This window comes from Epinephelus lanceolatus, chromosome 3 (genome assembly GCF_041903045.1).
Source record: "Epinephelus lanceolatus isolate andai-2023 chromosome 3, ASM4190304v1, whole genome shotgun sequence".
In the NCBI taxonomy this organism is placed as follows: domain Eukaryota; kingdom Metazoa; phylum Chordata; class Actinopteri; order Perciformes; family Serranidae; genus Epinephelus; species Epinephelus lanceolatus.
This window is the reverse complement of record NC_135736.1, coordinates 43,041,139-43,054,049: the sequence shown is the minus strand read 5'-3', so window position 1 is coordinate 43,054,049 and position 12,911 is coordinate 43,041,139. Positions and strand designations below refer to the sequence as shown.

Sequence of the window (12,911 nt, the reverse complement as noted above, 5' to 3'; positions counted from 1 at the left end):
AATAAAGTGTTAAGGAGAAAAGCTTGTAGAGTAGAAACACAGAACAAGATGGAGTCTGAAAGGACAAAGACCTGTTGGCAGTTTCATTCATACTTTTCTTTATTCATTAATTGATAATTATCTCAGTGATGAATGGTGAGATATAGGCAAGTGACAAGAGCAGGACCCAGAACTCCAAGTATCACAGTATGTGTAACGTTCATAAAGTTCATCCTCTGGTCTTACTCTACAGGGTCAAATCACGTCCTTACCAGCACTTGAACTTTTATACCAAAGTGCTTAAAAATTTTATGGCAGTCCCAAAGTTATCATTATTGTGAAACTGCAGTGACTGTAGCAACACCAAGGCAGTGAAAGGTGAACCCTGCAGGGTCCAATTCAGCCACAAAATGTCACAGTTTGTTTCAGAGTAAGACTTTGACTTTTAGGGCTGCCATGATTTTTTTACACTGTAAGGTTGTTGTTAAAGTCCCCCTTCAGACACATTTTAAAACACTAGTATTTTGTTTAACATGGTTATTGCATATAAAAAAAAAAAAAAACTCTGAAAAGGGGCCGGAAGCATGAGAACACTCTTTCTCCATTATGAAAATTTCTTAATCTGGTCTCTGCCCACCTCTGCTGCTTGCAGTAGGTTTTGCTTTCTGCTTTCTCTAGTGCTGCTCACACTCAGTTGACTGCTGACAAAGGAGTCTGCATTAACATAGCGAGGGTAAGCGTTAGAGGAAACATCGGAGAGATTCAGCCTTACATGTTTGACCCACAAACAGATGTTCACTCATATCAACATCATATTTCATATTGCTGGAAAAACCAACATTTTTTCCTTTAAAGCCACAGTGTGTAAGAATTTCTCCCATCTAATGTTGAAATCATATATTGCATTCAAAAGGATAGCACACTCTAGCGCCTCACTATTTCAAACGCGTATTGCAACAACGTTAGCCACTGTGTTTCATTGATGAAACCACGTCATCCGATACTTCATGGAGTATTCATTCAGGCTCCTACACAGACACACGCGACGTGAGTTGACAAACCCCCTCCTCACCATGCTGGCTGTGTTTACAACGTAGGACTGTTGGGGCGGGTATAAATCCAAACAAACCAATCACGTCTTGTCTTTTGACAACTGACAAGTGGCTCAACCTCACACACCTCATCCCTCTCCTCGCAACACTGGCCTGTGATTGCATTACCTTTCTCCTTCAGCAGCTCTCTCCACCCGGGAAAGGCTACCCTGATGTTGACTCTCGTTTTTTGAATTCGCCGGTCACGTTGCCTTTTTGATTCTCTTTTGCACTTTCTTGGCGACGAGGATTCCGTCTCCCGTGATGCTGCTTATGATCCTGCATTATGCTCAAAGAGTGGGGCTTTGTTATGCTGCAGTAGTGCCGGGGCAGTAGCGAAGCGCCACTTGCTCCTCTCCTTCGGCTTCTCAGTAAGGCAGCGCTGGCCTGGCTCTCAACGAAAACGCCAAACGTGGGGCTACTATGTAGTGCTATATGTCCCTTGCTGGCAGATGTATTTTCAAGATGGCGAAACGTTATGGAACCCCCCAAACGACTTAACTGCTCAATGTACAAACAAATCCCAAATTCTCCTTTTACGAGAATAAGTCAGACTATTGGTGGAGGTATGAATGCAGACATCGATTTTTGCCAATAAACAACTGAAATTCTACACAATGTCCCTTTAAACAACTGTATTTGTTTAACTTTCCTGCAAAAAAAAAACAAAAAACATTTTACATGATTTCATTTGAATACATCATCAGGACGGTATAATTTACCTCTGCCCAATACTCAATAAGTAGCTCTTGAAAGCATCATGATGTACCTCAATGCAACCTCCATCAGCAGTTACTACCAGCCACCATCTGCTAACAGCTAACGTTAACTAGCTCTCCTCCTGCCATTTTTAACGCAGATTTGTTGTGCACAATGGGGCATTATTTAGGAAACAATAAGTTGTGTTCCCTGACGCTTTGATAGTGGGTCTAATGCATCCTTTCCCCCAAAGGGTGTCCCAGGGAAGAACTATGTTCGTCCCAAACATGTTTTCTATTGCACTTGGGACAACGGGATGGCATTAGGTTTGAGTCCTCCTTTTAAGCCTGTGCAAAATCGATGTGACACAACAGAAAAACATTGCCTACAGCCATTGGTGAATGTCATCTAATTTGCTGATAGCCTGATGGCAGTCAACAAGGTGAACATCGGCCAATACAGATGTGCAGCCAATAAATCTGTCTCTAGCTTTTGGTAGATAGTACAAGGAAACATACTCCAGTTTGCATCAAAACCTCCACTATGCTAATGCTAACTCTGCTCTCTGTACTGACAAGTCTGCTCTGCACTGGAGGTGTCAGGTTCCTCCTACCAGTATTGAGTTGAAGTCTGTTCTCCCACCTGCATGTGTTTCCCGTATCAAACGGCAACTGGCTTTCGTATTAGTGATGCACCTAATCTAGCATGCCAGACACACATTTGACTCTCAGATCTTAGGGAAATGCACAAACATCATTCACTTCAGTAGAGGAATGTGAAAACATCTCTCTCGTGACAAACTTTGCACAGACAAAAGTCCGTATTGTCAAGGTCAGACATTTTCAGGGGACATAAACAAAATAAAAACATGTTTGAGTGGAGAGGGACTTTAAATATGTATTGTTTGCAGTAGCAATGAAACACATAATGTGTGATGTTCACAATGTGTACGCTATTAAACTAGCGTTTTCCATTAAGCTGTATTACTCCCCTGATACTCGCATATGCACGCCCAAGGACATCCAAACAAGCTAGATGCTGATGCATTTCACAAACTCAGTTCTACTCTTCTCCTAAGAGGAAGTTCCTATTTCACTCTGACTACTCAGAAAAATACTGCAGAACAAATGTCAGACAATATCTGTGGTGATGCTATGAGAGCACAACAGCATGAACAACATTTGTTTAGAGAAAAGGTTAACGGAGCGAGCAGAACATGCAAAACCAAGCTGCATGTCGGAGAAAAAAGACCCGACAGAAACAAAGCAGCCGAGTGTGACGGAGTGATTCAATATGCATTTTCTGTGTGTTGAGGGAGTGAGTGCACTGCTTGGCTAACAAGCGTGTGAAGGAGGATGTGCTGTAATAGCCCTGGAGGTCCAATCCCTCCCTGAGGCTATACAGCGCAGGATGCTGAAAAGCTCCCCCAGCAGCCTACAACACACAGCCTGCAGGACGGAAGAAAAACGGGGATCCTGCTCTCCTCTGAGTGAACCACACCGCACGTTTGAACAGACAGAATTCCCAGAAAAGACTCAATTCTCGACATGCTTCTCTTGGCCTCGCATGAACCCTTCCAGAAAGAATACTGCCGATATCACAGCATGTATAAAGATAGGCTGTGAGTGGGCAAAAAACACATGCATACACACAAACACACAGACAAAGCCTCGCACACATACACACAAACACCCACTTGTCAACACACAAGAGCAGGAAAGTACACATATGCAGATATGCATGTGCAAACCAACCTACATGTTCAAAAACATGAACGCTTACACTCAACCACCCACATGTGAGCGCACATTCACACGCTCTCCCTCGCACACACACATTTGTGCACATTGAATCTCACATTGAATCAATGTGTGTCAGCTGATGGGGATCATTTAAAGAGAAATATTCAGCACCACAGGGAGGCATGTTTAATATGGTTGTCCACAGACTAATAGCTTTAAAGTAGACATTTGAGACAAGGTAAAGATTTGTCATCTAATACTCCATATACCAAACCAGCATCACACACAGCAATTAATACACTGCAGGATCCTTTTTTAATTGGGTTATACCTTTTAAAAGCACTGGCTGTTGAGTTCTGGCTATTAAATACACAGTGGGGGGCACATGACACATGTATACACAAACAAAGTCAAAGGTTTGAGCACACTTTTTCATTTAAGTAAATGGAATCTGTGTCCAAACATTTGACTGGTACAGTATGTACAGAGACATGCAAAGGTATGGGCACCCCTGGTCAAAATGTATTTTACTGTGAATAGTTAACTTAGTAGAAGATGAACAGATCTTCAAAAGGCATAAAGTTAAAGATGTAAGATTTGTGTATTATTTTTGTTTATACAATTTTAGAGTGGAGAAAAAAAGGAGAGGAGCACCATGCAAAAGTCTGGGCACCTCAAGACATTTGAGCGCTCAGACAACTTTTACCAGGATCTCATACCATAATTAGCTTGTGAGGACTACGGCAGTCATTGTTGGGAAAGGCCAGGTGATGCAAATTTCAAATCTTTACACCCCCCTCGACTGGTTTAAATCATATCTCACTGGCTGCACTCAGTTCATTCAGTTAAAATCCTTCACGTCCAAGCCATCTCCCCTCTCCTCCGGTGTTCCCCAGGGCTCTGTCCTTGGTCCCCTCCTCTTCATTATCTATCTCCTCCCCCTTGGCCATATTTTTCGAAAACACAGTATACAGTTTCATTGCTATGCGGATGACACCCAGCTCTATCTCTCCACCAAAGTTCATAAGATAATGACAAAATGACAGTTACCAGGAACTGTGGAGGTCAAGCTGAGGTCTGGAGGACTATGAAAATGTTCCCAGAGAGTTGCTTGTAGGATTGCTAGAGAAGAAAATCAAAACCCCTGTTTGACTGCAAAAGACATAGAGGAAGGTTTATCAGACTCTGGAGTGGTGGTGCACTGTTCTACTCTGCAGCCGCACCTGTACAAATATGACCTTCATGGAAGAGTCATCAGAAGAAAACTTTTCTGTGTCCTCACCATAAAATTCAAAAGTTTGCAAAGGAACATCAAAACAAGCCTGATGCTTTTTGGAAACAAGTCCTGTGGAGTGATGAAGTAAACCAAAAATGTGATGTCCTCATGAGGACACAGAGTCTCAGGAGGATACACTTAAAAAACAGAGGGCATGAGAGATACAGGACAGACAGACTTCTACTTCTGATATCAAAAATACCTTACATTTATGAATTTGAGGTATGTTTGATGTCAGATTTTCACTACATGATTTTTGCAATATCTAGCCTATCGAAAAATTTAAATCAAATTTATCAGTCAAATTCATTTTTAACTTTGTTTATTATGCTGTCTCCTTTTTGGTAAATACATTATACTCAATATACGAGTGTAGGAGGGTGACGATGGAGACAAAGTGAGAACTGAAAGAAACAGAAAAACTTAAGGGCTGCTGGATTATTCACATGATATCAATATTTAATTTTTAAATATCATGGTATCTTCAATTACAGTTGATCGTGACACCCCTGCTTACAAATGATACAAATATTCAAATTCTGTCATCATTCCACAGGCAGGCACACACTGCAACCTAACACACATTCACATACTACACTTTTGCCACTTCAGCTGTTTTCTGTAGCTAGCCCCTCCTAATGAGGACAGAGATATCATCTGCAGGTGTCACTGAGCTCATGGTGAGAGCCTGCAGGCGGTGCCTGTGAACACAGCACCTAAAAAGTGCAGCCTTTCCAGGCAGATACACACTTTAATGTGAATATCATGGTTGGATAAAACTGCAGGTCAGCGCTTTCTTATTTCTCCCCAGTCCAAGTAATGATGACAGCCTTTGGGCTAATGCTATAAGGATTATCTCGGGGTTATTTCCACTGCCAAATGCATTCTTTAAAAACAGCCTCTGCGTGCTGCCAGCTCTCCAGTTTAGCTTCTCATGCACGCTGCCTACATGAGCTGCCTTTAACAATGTGCAAGTATCTGTCTGTCTCTCTCCACTTCTGAAAAATGAGTCAATTAGTGTAGGTGCCTTGGAGGAGGCTCTGTATCTTTTTTTCCCTTCCTCACACACGCAAACACACATATACTGCACATCAACACTGCAACTGGATGGAGAATGAGGTGAAATTCAAAGCACAAAGCTTTATTACAGACAGAGTGTTCGAAGAAGATTAACTCAGAAATTGTTTTATAGAACAGTTTCACCTCCGGAATTCTTTAACCTTCTTCTGTTTTAACCAGGGAGTGACTGCAAAGTAGGGTAGTGTTTTTCAGCATGCTCTGCCTTGCATTCATCCAGCGCCTGTCACTCACTACTGGAAGCTGCCGGGAACACCTACAGTATTTCAATGTGGGCCACTGAGCAGCTCCATTAAAATAGTTGGGAGTACAGTGCGACTGATGGGGCTTTCTGATAGCTTTCTGATGAATCAGTATTTTAGGGTTTTTCCTGATAGATTTTTTGTCATTGGCAAGGTGAAAAGCCACTAAAAGAGAATTTAAGCAATGCTGGCACACATGAACCCTCCAATAATATCTATATTAATGGAATTTTGAGAGTAAGGCAGGTGTCAAAGATTTTACATGGCTGATGTATATCACGATTACTTGCACAATAAGCCATCAATATTGGTCCAATCTTGGCAAACTGTCCAGTACCTTGCTTAAAGACACTTTAATGTTGATTGTTAAGTCAGGCAAAACATTTTCGGCTGCATGTAATGATGAATTATATTTTGGATTCATCCATAAATTATTTTCTTAATTAACTGAGCCAATAAGATGTCAGAGGCATTTGAAAAATTGCAATCACAAGCTCTTTTCGATCAATAAATCCCTTAAACAATTATTAAATACTCTTCTGTTGATTGACTGATTAAATTGCCTCCTTTCAACCCTTTAAATGTTTTACATTTATTTCAGCATGCTGCGATTTGCCTGGCAACCCAGGTTCCACACCTGCCGAGTGAGGGTACGACAAGGTTTGATCCAAAGCTCCAGGAGCGGATTCACTTACATCATACAGCTGGCAGGAAACAAATCCAAGATCTTAAAAAGGCCAGATAAAATTCAGTGGCATCAGAGACCATTACCCAATACATCTGGATGTGCCGAAAGCATCAGCGTGACAGAGCTGGAAAGAGCTGGGAGGCTGAAAGCGTGCGGCAGCGGGGGCTAAATGAATTCTTAATACCGCACTGCATGGCGTCACTCTTTCCAACTCTTTCTCGACGTCTCTCTGCCTTTTCTCTCTCTTGCCTTCCCTCTCTTGTTTTTATTGTATCCAAAGAGACACGCAGGAGGCAAACGACCTCCGGTTTCCATGGCAACCGATTGACTATTAAATGAAGTAAATAGTCACAAAGAGAGGGGAGAAGGAGAGAGAGAGAGAGAGAGAGAGGGATAGAGGGGGAGAGAGGGGTGAAGTTATTTTGGTTTGGGGCTTTGGTGTCCTTAAGTTAGATCCCAGCACATCACGAGGCCTCAATGGCTGTGTTAATTCCTCTGCCAGTGTTAATGAAACTATGCTACTGCAGGAGCTCTAGCTGTGATTTAAGACAGAGGGACAGTGCCTTTAGAAATATGATGGAGTAATAAAAACTTTGCAAAGAAACCTCACTGCCTCAGTTTCTGGTGTGGAGTTTTACCCAGCAGACCAGTTAATATATCGTGTTTTTTAACCCACACTGACACAGAAATGCAAAAGCAAGACATTGTCAAACTCATGATGGACTATTTTGCAATACCGCCTCAACCCGACCCGTCAACATAGAATCTGTAGCCTGACCTGAAGCCACAAGTCCTTCAATAACCATTGTCACAAACTGGCTCAGAGTATGTGACAAGAAGGGAGTCCACACAAAAGATTTACTTAAAACAAGCCAAATTTATTAAACTAAAATTAACTTAAATAATCAATGGAGTGTGTAGATCAGCAAAGTCAATCATGAAAGCCATGCATGGGTGAGTGTCAGGCGTGCTGTGGAGGTGTTGAAGGTGCAAACCAAAACCAATGATGCTGTAGTGGATGTCAGCTGAAAGGAAGGGAGAGACCAAGTGAACAGATTAGGCAGCTTTTATAGCTTGGAAGCCCAGGTGAGCCTAATCATGGTAACGACCCTCCCATGTCAGCCAGCTGCCTGATGAGACACTGGGAGGGGCGTCACACCATGCACTGTTCAAATAAGAGGCCGTTTACACGTCGCCGGCTATTTTCATAAACGGACATTTCACCATCTCCGTTTTCAAAAAGATCTTCGTTTACACTTACCCGTGTATATATACACAAGAGCATGCCAAACCTGTAGGTGGCAGCGTAACGAGAGGCTCAAGCCTTCCATGTATCCATTGTCACCATAGCAACATAGGTCGCACTTTTGACACAGGCGCAAGTTTTCCAAAATCTCCACTCTGGCCGGAGTTTTTAGAAAGACTCGTTTTCAGAGGAGAAATCTCCGTTTGCGTGTAAACGAAGGGCACAAACGAAGGAAGATGTCTCCGTTTATCAAAATCACCGTGTACGTGTAAACGGCCTCTAACTCACTTAGGCAGCATGTTTAAGGAATAGACTGTGAAAATAATGAATGTAGCTTTTCGTTTTGGACTCCCATTCAGAAGCCTTGAGTTTGTCATAACCCTCATCACCATCTTTTAAAGCCAGAAGTGACCATATTTGGGTGAGAGGCTGGAGCTGTGTCATTCATTCTTTCCCTGTGTTTTGAAAAGGCAGGTTGCCACCTCTGGATTGCTCATTGAACATTGAAGTTCTCCCAGTAATTTACTGACTTTGTTTCAAGAGGAAAAACTTGCCAGAAAGTGTAGACTTGATGTAAGTTACTGTGCTGCTCTCAGCACATTCGACAGACAGCCATTTATTCCAACAACATTTACTGCTTTAGTCTTCCTTTTCTGTTCCTTTGTTCTTCCTTTACATATTTATCTCACCTAAAACTGTTCTCGAGCTGCCATCTATCTTTCAGTTGCTCAGTCTCTCTACCCCTGCCTCCTCTTCCTCCCTCCATCACTGTATAATATTCAGAGGGGCTGGTGGGTCTTTTTTTCTTTCTTGGAATTTTCCATCAGGGGTTCTTCGATCCCGTACAGCTGACTGGACAAAGGGAGGATGGATTGTGTGTGTGTGTGTGTGTGTGTGTGTGTGTGTGTAGGGGGGGTGATGGTGTGTACATGTGTGTATGTTGGACAGCAGCAAATGTCATGGGATATCACACGGTGATGCTTCACAGCGTCTCATGTCAGCTCCTCTCTTCCCTTAGCTGTCAGGTTAAAGGAGTGGACACACACATACACACACACACACACACACACACACACACACACACACACTCAGACACATTGATGGTAAAGGTTATATGGATAATTGTCAGAATGACAATAACAACAGAGGCTATTACTTGTTCTATGAATCTCTCATTGCTCATCAGCCTGCTGCCTTCTGGGCTTTCAAACAGTCATTTTGACTTCACTCTTAATTAGACTGAAAGCGATGTTTGGTTAACGGCGTGATATGAAGCTTTTAAACTACGAATCATTAACACATTAACTTTACAACACCAGTATAATTACTATTAACAAATGAGACCGTCACTCACAAGACTGGCAGCCTCTACCTATAGTCTGGCTAAAGCTGACTGTGTGCTACAGTGAATCGTATCCCTTACAGTAGGTTGGTGAAATCTTAATATGTTGGTCAGCACTTTAGATCCTTTTATTTGACTGTGCAATGCCCTTCACCTTCCCAAAAATATACATATTGAATCTGGGTTAAAATGAATTATGTTACATGACGGTTTTATGATGCCCTATCTATAAAAATGCAGAATAATTCATAGAAAGAGACATAGATCATGATTCATATATGGACAAATGGAAAGATGTGGATGGATGCAAATAGATGTGGGCTCGCTGCAGGCAGAGCACATTGTGCCAAGATCCTGTGTGCAAGTTGAAAAGGTACCAGAAGAAGAAGAAGAAAAAGAAGGAGGAGGTTTGGCGTAAAATGACTGAAAACTGGAAGTCATAAGTTTAACATCAGTGCAACTATATCACACAAACACACACACACAGGACAGTGTCTATGCATATGTGAGGCAAACCTATATCAGCCTCTATGCTGCATTTTGCAGTGTGTGCCAACAAACTGGAGCAACATGCCTTGTATTAGGAAAGATGCTTGACTGAGGAATTTTACATGAACCAGACTATGTTTGTTCATGTATAGAGGGTATGCATTTACGTCACCCCCCCCCCCCCCCCCCCCCCCCCCGCCCCTCTCAGTCGGACTGATTGGCAAAACAAACCTCCCTCAACATGGTGGAGTGTAGCAGTAGACACAGCGAGAACGGGAAAAGTATGGATTATCAGATCAAATTAAGGACAATTGGAGTCGACAATGATCCGTTCAAGCTACCAAAGAACAAGTGGTCCACGGACATTGACATGTGGCCAGGAATCGGGTATCCTGACATTTATATGTACCTGATTTCAATGCCAGGAAAATACCCAATGCAAAGCCTGAAAGTATACAAAAGCCTCGACGCTTGGTTGTACTTCAAGGCCGGATTTGTTGGCGAAATTAAAGTGACGAGAACACTGATGGATATTCTGGTTGTCTGTGGACAGGTTTGTATTTATAAACAAACTGTGAGTAAGCTATTGTCAGGCATGCCTTGTTTGTAGCTAACACTGCCACTCACTAATTGTGCAGGTGAAACACAGCCAGAGAATGAATGAGCCTCCACTGAAACCTTGGATAGCTGCGGAGAAGACAGGGACAGTTTTGACTACTCATTGTACATGTATGGCAGGACTTGGAGAGATGTGTACGTATGCAGCAGCGTTTGTTTGCAGTCATGTCTGGGGTGAGGATGCGTGACGACGTCTTGTACTTCACTGCCATGTCAGTGGCTTAAGCCAACACCAACAAAGAAAATCTCCTGCTCTGAACTGTCCCACAACGCAGAGTAGAAAGATCTTGAGTCAAGGGTTAGCTTTTCCTCGTTTTTGATATCGTAAGTTTTGACGGAATTCAAGCTAACGCTGCCACTCGTCTTTGTCTTTCCGCCACTCAGTGGGCATAACCGCAGTGTCTTCCGCTTGCTGTGTCGTCACGTGTATACCCTGTATTTGTATTGGTATTGGCATCGTTGTTGTTGTAGACGATCTAGCCGTGCATGCATGTTACAACTATTTAGTCTCTGTGTGTGTATCCTACTGGACAGGTCATTGCTGCCACTCTGCACTGCACTCATACACCAATAACCACTGATATCTGGACAGCATCATTGCAAAAGCATAGCACCCATCCTCTGGTGCATTAGCTACCAAGCTAGCATTCTGTGTCTGTCACATCAGGCACTGCCCACATTTAGCAAGAATATTGCCTCGGCAGGCAGTGGTCCCTGACCTGCATGTTCTCATCTGTTACTGTACCTTAACACTGTTAGCTCTGTCAGCACTGTTGCCACTGTTAGCAGTGTTGGCACCACTGAACTACTGCAGAACTCCATGTTGAGAGCTGTGTGCAGGAAATCTCTGAATCATTGATTCACTCTGAATATTATAAAGAGCTCCTTTAAAATTAGCGTTATGCTGTCAGAATGCTCAGCTGGCTGTTAGTGTCTCTTCTGATTCTCTTACAGCTTTCTGGGAAGTTTTGTCTTAAACTTAGAAAATATAATGCTTCACAAAAGATCGTTCTGTTTCCCATTTTTTGGCAGGTCAGAGGTCAGGGATCAGCTGCAGGCTAGTTTCCCTTAATGGGAAATTTTGTAAAAAAAAAAAAAAAAAAAGCTAAATGGTAAACAAACATGGCAGCACAGCGGTAAGGTAAGACAACACACTTACATGTCGTTTTCTATATGTTCTCTGACATTTATCCTAACGATATGAGGCAGTCTTTGTGGAAAAAAGCTTGTTTAGTGGACTAACTTTGCACTTGAAGGTTGCCCGTTCACTTACGTTTTAACAGGTCTGACGCTACTATGCACCCGGCTGTATCTAGGCTAACGGCTAACACGCTAACTATTATTTTTATGTCACTAGTCACTTGAAATAAATTTAGGACGATAGGAGACAGGTTGAAATAAACCGAAATTTCCCTTTAAAACGGGTCTTTGAGTTGAGGAGAAACTCTGATAGGGTCATCCTGCAGCAGGTCTTAAACTGTTTTACTGGCTTTTCTGACTGTGAGAGAGCCTTGAAAAGACATCCCCATTAAATAACTGATTACGTTTTCCTCACATAAAACATTTTTTAAAGAACTACTCAACTTTCCACCTCCTCAAATCTCTGACTTCTCTCTCTGTCTGTGTCTCCCACTCTGTTTCTCTCCCAGATGGCCGGTGCACAGCTGCCATAGGATTCCTAAAGACAAGCTTTGCCCTGTTGCTGTGGCAACCAGCGCTGACTAAAATATTAGGAAGCCTCTATTGAGCGTGCATGCTGTTTGGGTTTGAGAATAACGCACTTTTGGGCTAATTAAACTCTCAGTTTTTCATTTGCTATCTTGATCGAAGACCCATTCTGTAAAGTTTACTGATGAGGTCTTAGTTAGCTGCCATTTCTCCATTGAGACCACCATTTGGTTTAATAACGTGCTATCAATCTTATAAGAAGCTGCTACTTAAGATCCAACTCATTTGATGCTACAGGCTAAAAACTGTGTGCACATACATTCCCTGTAATGGGGGACTTGTGGTGTTGGTGCGATTATCAGATTAGTTCATTTAAAAGTCCATCTTCTCCTGGAAACACACCGAGGTAGATAAACTGCAGCAACAAGCAGGACTGAAGCCATGGAAAGAGATATATTACATTCCACTGGTTTAAAAACAGCTGCCAGCCAGGTGTCTTTTAGCAGTGATGTCAAGATACGATAAACAGAGGGTGCAGGGAAATACTTAGTGTGCAATTACAGATAAGATAAAACAGGAAAAAGACACCAACATGCACACAGAGTCTTCCTTGAGACCATCTGGTGGGATTTTCTGTGCTTTCCGTTTTGGTTTCTTGCTTTTTTTTCTTCTTTCTGTGATGTAGCATGGTGGTAATATGATGCGGACGTTCAAGTGTGTAGGTTTCCTCTCCTGCCCACGACCACTGTTACAC

At 42.4% G+C, this 12,911-nt stretch overlaps 1 protein-coding gene across 1 annotated transcript in view; it reads right to left on the bottom strand.

Moving 5' to 3' along the window:
* LOC117255300 (voltage-dependent T-type calcium channel subunit alpha-1I-like) overlaps positions 1 to 12,911 on the bottom strand; it is a 386,243-nt gene that overhangs the window by 238,048 nt on the left and 135,284 nt on the right. The window lies entirely within an intron of this gene.